The sequence below is a fragment of the Tenrec ecaudatus genome, chromosome 18 (genome assembly GCF_050624435.1).
Source record: "Tenrec ecaudatus isolate mTenEca1 chromosome 18, mTenEca1.hap1, whole genome shotgun sequence".
Lineage (NCBI taxonomy): Eukaryota > Metazoa > Chordata > Mammalia > Afrosoricida > Tenrecidae > Tenrec > Tenrec ecaudatus.
The window spans coordinates 40,463,443-40,469,088 of NC_134547.1; the positions used below are offsets into that span (position 1 = coordinate 40,463,443).

Sequence of the window (5,646 nt, forward strand, 5' to 3'; positions counted from 1 at the left end):
AAAGGCCCAACACCAATCCATTTCAACTCACCAATGCCTAAGATGATGCCATTTCGGGGGTTTTTTTATGATTCTGATTTTCCTGGATTCATTCTTCATACATTCCAGGTTCCAGTTACTAAAAGACGTTTGTAGCTATTTCTTCGCATTGTGAGTCATTCTCGTCAACAAAGGAAGGTCGCAGCACGTGTGACGCCATCGTCATCATCATGACCCACTCCACGTTGACAAGGCAGCTCTTCCTCAGTCGTAGTTTAAGCGCCTTTTGACTTGGGAGCTCATCTTCTGACACGGTTGCTCACAATATTCTGTTACTACTCTGGAGGTTTCCATTATCTGACCATATTCTGCTGATGTTCATAAGGTTTTCAATGGCTAATTCCTCTGAAGTGGATCATCTATTCTTTCTTTGTCATCTGTTCTTATTCTGTTCGCTGTGGGTGACCCTGCTGTCACTTGAAGTACCAGTACTTCTACCCTCAGAGCAATGAACACACCACCTCACCATGATAAACGGTCAGTACTTAGAACCCATCGATCAAGATCAAAGGGTCAACTGTAGCTCAATAAAGATGAGATGAAGGACTAGACACTAGAGTCCTGGAAATGGAACAAATGGAGCATAGTTAAAGAGAATGTTGACACATTTTAATATGTGGTATTAACATCACTGAACAATTTATAGAAAAACTGTGAAATGGGAATCCAACTTGCTATGTCACCTTTCCACCAAAATTCAATAAAATGTAACTAAAAAAACAAAAGTCAGAAGTGTTTCTGAAGGGGAGCCTGCTGTCCAATCTTCTAGAAGTGAGGTGATGGTTTCGTTCCCAACTCCTTCCCCCAGAATCAAAATCTCTTTTAAATTTTACATTCCCTGCCAGGACAGAGCCCTCAGTAAACATGGTCAGCATGGGCTGATTGTACTTTTTTACTAATCTGTAGTGGGAAATTTCCCATGGGTTTCATGTCAGCACAAGTCAAGCTCATTCCTGGATACGCAGTCCCTATCTGGAACTGTACATTTGAAAAGATGATTTGATTCGGTTGGAAGGTACTTCGGGGTTGGGAGAGAGACAGATGCCAGCCCAGCCATATATAAAAACAGAATCTTTGCTGTGAGGGAAAAATACGTTCTTGTTTACTACATATTGGTAAGTATGCACAAGTAAGACCGTGCTTATACTTAATGGGTACTCTGACACACCACACAATATTAAGGCCACCCCTTCTTCCAATCAATCCAAGTAAATCATCTCCAGTTCTCTTTCACAGGACCCAGCAGGTAAGAAGTCTGACCTTGGTGAGAGAGGAAGCAGGGCCTGGGCCGCTCTCTGGAGTCTCGGGACATTTTATATATATTCAGGACACTATTTTTATGAGGACCCTTTAAAAGAGTCTTGCTTCATCAGTCTTCCTGGTCCCACCGAGGAGGGGTACACACACCAGAATTATTTGTTTGGAACGTTTCTTCAACTTTTTTCTCTGAAAAATGTTCAATTTTCCTCTGCCCTTTGGCAGTTGGAGGAGCTTTCAGAGCCGCCAATGCAGCAGCGCCATCTGGTGGGAACCTTTTAAACTGCGGGATGGAGCCGCTCTGGGTTCCTTCAGACATCCCCCGCGAAAAGTGAAAAAAGAAACATTTTAAAATCTATATATAACATTCTGAAAAATCAATATAACCAGTAAAACTGTGGAAAAATCTATCCTAAATAGTAATGAATGCAGGACATGACACTATGGGTACAACTTTGCCGAAAGCACTGAAAAATGGTAAGAACCAGTGTGGTCCAGCGTTTCAGGAAATGGGCGTTTCTTATATCAGTGGATGGCAGACAAGGCTAAGGACGTATGTTTAAGCACGTACTTGCTAACCTAAAGGGCGGCAGTTCAAACACACCCAATCACTCTGCCCTCTGCTTCCTTCAGTAAATATTACAACCAAGAAGCCCTCATGGGGCAGTTCTACGGGTGGGCTTGCAAAAGTAGGAGGCCGTGACTTCCAAAAACACACATTGGTTGGAGAGGGAGGCTTTATCTAATATATTCATTACTGTGAGTGCATTGAAAGCCATTGGACTGTGTGGATCATAACAAACTTTGGCTGGCATTTTGAAGGATGGAAATTCCAGAACAACTCTGTGCTCATGTGGAACCTGTACACAGGCCAAGAGGCACTCCATCAGACAAAATAAGGGGACACTGAATTGTTGAAAAACAGAAAAGGTATGTGTCAGGTTGTATCCTTTCCTCAAATGCCTTCAATCTGAGAAGCTGAACTCTGCATCGCAACTGAACAGTGAAAAAAGAAACGTTTTTAAAATATATATACAGCATTCTGCAAAATAAAAATAGCCAGAAAACCATGGAAAAAATCTATTCTAAATAGTAATTAATACAGGCACATGGCACTATGGGTACAACTTTGCCGAAAGCGCTGAAAAATGGAAGACTTATTAACAACCCAAGAAATATAGATGGTACAACCGTGCTAGCTGGACGTGAAGAGGACTCGAATCACATCATGGTGAAGATTAAATATCACAGCTTTCAGTAGGGACTATGCTTCAATGCAGGGAAAACAAAGGCCCTCACAACTAGACCAGCAAATAAATCTGATAAAATATATACTGATATCCTGATAAATGGATAAAATATTGAAAGATTTCGTTTCACTTGGATCCACAATCAACGCTTTGGGAAGCAGCAGTAAAGAAATCAAACACTGCATTGTATTGGGCAAATCTATTACAAAACACCTCTTTAACAAGTTAAAGGTGTCACTTTGAGACTAAGATATACCTGACTCGTTGTGAGAACTAAGGTATACCTGACCCAAGCCCGATAGTTTCACTTGCCTTGTATGTATTCAAAATCTGGATAATAAAGATCAAAGAAAAATGGATACATTTGAAATATGGTGTTGGCAAAGAATACGGAGTAGACCACGAAATGCCAGAAGAACTAATCCATTCATTTGGAAGGATGTACAGCCAGATCGCTCCTTGGAAGCCAGAATGGTGAGCCGTGATCTCATATCTTGGACAGGAGGGACCAATACCTGGCAAAAGACGTCGTGCTTGGTGATGTGGAGGATCAGCAAAAGAGAGAAAGACCGCCAGTGAGAGCAATGGCATCGTGCCCACAACAGTGAGCTCCAACATAACCATTGGGCGGCTGGCTGTGTGCCAGGCAGTGTTTCGTTCTTGGGTGCACGGGGTGATTATTACTCAGAACCAACCAACATTATTACTCAGCACCTAATAATAACAGCAGTAACAACCACCATTGGATTCAGATACCACAGTTAGAAAGTGCTTTAAGAACACACATGCACAAAAAGACATGTGTATCCAGGAGAGACGATGATGCCGAGATCAAACAGGCCTGGCTCCTTACTGCTCTCCCTGGTGGCCCTGGCGGTGGTCAGCAGCCTGATAAGGCTGTCCTCCGTGTCTGTGTTCTGGGCTCACAGCTGCAAGACCTCGAGGGATGGAGCCAGCATACAGAGAAAGAGGGGACACAGGTCTGTCTGCTTGATGCCCAGCACGCAGATGGGGCTCACGGCCTTCCCAGCCTGTCCTGCCACTTCGCTGGTCCCATCAGGTCCCCTGAGAACTCGGCATGCTCAATGAAGTCGCCTGCAGCAATGTCTTCCAGCATGGCCTTCCTGGGACAAAGTAGTCAGCTTTGCCATTCTCCTCTCTGGGCCACAGGTCCCTCGTGGTATGGGACCCACTGAAGCCAAAAATATTGTCGTAGTCTTGCAGAAGCTTCTTCAGCAGGGAGATTTTTCCAGTCTCTGATGGGCCACTCAGTACCACTAGTCTTGTTCCTGACACCCCAAACTATGGGGAAATATCTTATGTGTCGGTGGGTGCTGTTAAGTCCCAAACCCAAAAGTCAGGCAGAGATGAACCAAATGCAGGATCCAGAGCCACCAATTGAAAATACCCAAAAGTCAAAGCAGGTCTTCTTGCTTCTCCCAAAGCTCAGTGAGGAGAAATAGAGGAACAGCTTGGGTGGAGGAGCAGCCATGTGGAGACCCCTGCCAGCGCTGAGATGCTTATGCATCCACCGACTCAGCTTTCCTCCTGCAGTCGGCATCACTGCATGTATTTTGTGAGATGGAGGAGGACTTTGTGGATTGGTGTTGAACATATGGGTTAATGTTGGACTTGTGGGCTTGGACAGCACTCGATTGGGATGTTTTCTTGGTGTGCACTTACCCTTTATATAAAACTAATATATATTTATATATATAAGAGTTTCTGTGGATTTGTTTCTCTAAAGTTTTCTTGGTGTGCACTTACCCTTTATATAAAACTATATATATATGAGTTTCTGTGGATTTGTTTCTCTAAAATACCCAGACTAACATACTTTGTTTTGCTCTGTCTTTTTTTGTGCATATTATTATCTCTGCAGGTCTATCTAAATAATACAGGCTGGATAAGCAATCTGGAGGAGAAAACAATGGAACCATTGAAAACCGGGGGACATGGGAGAGGGGAAAGTGGGGGAAAGAAAGTGGTGTTAACAAACCCAGGGACAAAGGAACAAGTGATCCAAAATCAGTGGCAAGGAGGGTGTGAGAGGCCTGGTGGGGCTTGATGAAGGGCAATGTAACCGAGAGAAATTACTGAGACCCAAAGGAAGACTGATCGTGATAGTGGGGCAAGAGGAAAGTAAAGGAAATAGAATAAAGAACCAGGAGGCAAAGGCCATTTATAGAGGTCTAAATATAGGCATGTACATATATGAATATATTAATATATGATGATGGGGAAATAGATCTATGTGCATATATTTATAGGTTTAGTATTAAGGTAGGAGATGGACATTGGGCCTCCACTCAAGTAGTTACTCAATGCAAGAACACTTTGTTCTATTAAACTGGCATTTCATGATCCTCACCTTCCCAACACAATCACTGAAGACAAAGCAGGTGCATAAGCAAATGCGGTGAAGAAAGCTGATGGTGCCAGGCTATCAAAATATATAGCATCTGGGGTCTTAAAGGCTTGAAGATAAACAAGTGGCCATCTAGCTCAGACGTAACAAAGCCCACATGGAAGAAGCATACCAGCCTATGTGATCATGAGGTGTCGAAGGGATCAGGTATCAGGCATCAAAGAACAACAAAAAAATAATATAATTGTGAATGAGGGGGAGTGTGGAGTGGGGACCCAAAGCCCATCTGCTGGCAACTGGACATCCCCTTACAGAAGGGTTTTGGAGAGGGGATGGGCTATTTGGGGTGCAGTGTAGCAATGATGAAACATACAACTTTCCTCTAGTTCTTAAATGCTTCCTTCCCACACTATCATGATCCCAATTCTACCTTACAAATCTGGCTAGACCAGAGGATGTATACTGGTACAGATAAGAACTGGAAACACAGGGAATCCACGACAGATGAACCCCTCAGGACAAGTTGTGAGAGTGGCTATATCAGGAGGGTAGAGGGAAGGTGGGGTAGAAAGGGGGAACCAATCACAAGGACCTACATATAAATCCCTCCCTGGGGGATGAACAACAGAAAAGTGGGTGAAGGGAGACGTCGGACAGTGTAAGACATGGCAAAGTAATAACAATTTATAAATTATCAAGGGTTCATGAGAGAGAGGGGAGAGGAGAGGAAGT

The 5,646-nt window shown here is 43.5% G+C and overlaps 1 pseudogene; it reads right to left on the bottom strand.

Moving 5' to 3' along the window:
• Positions 1-3,319: 3,319 nt before the first annotated feature.
• Positions 3,320-4,038, bottom strand: LOC142431709 (guanylate kinase pseudogene; annotated as a pseudogene).
• Positions 4,039-5,646: the final 1,608 nt, after the last annotated feature.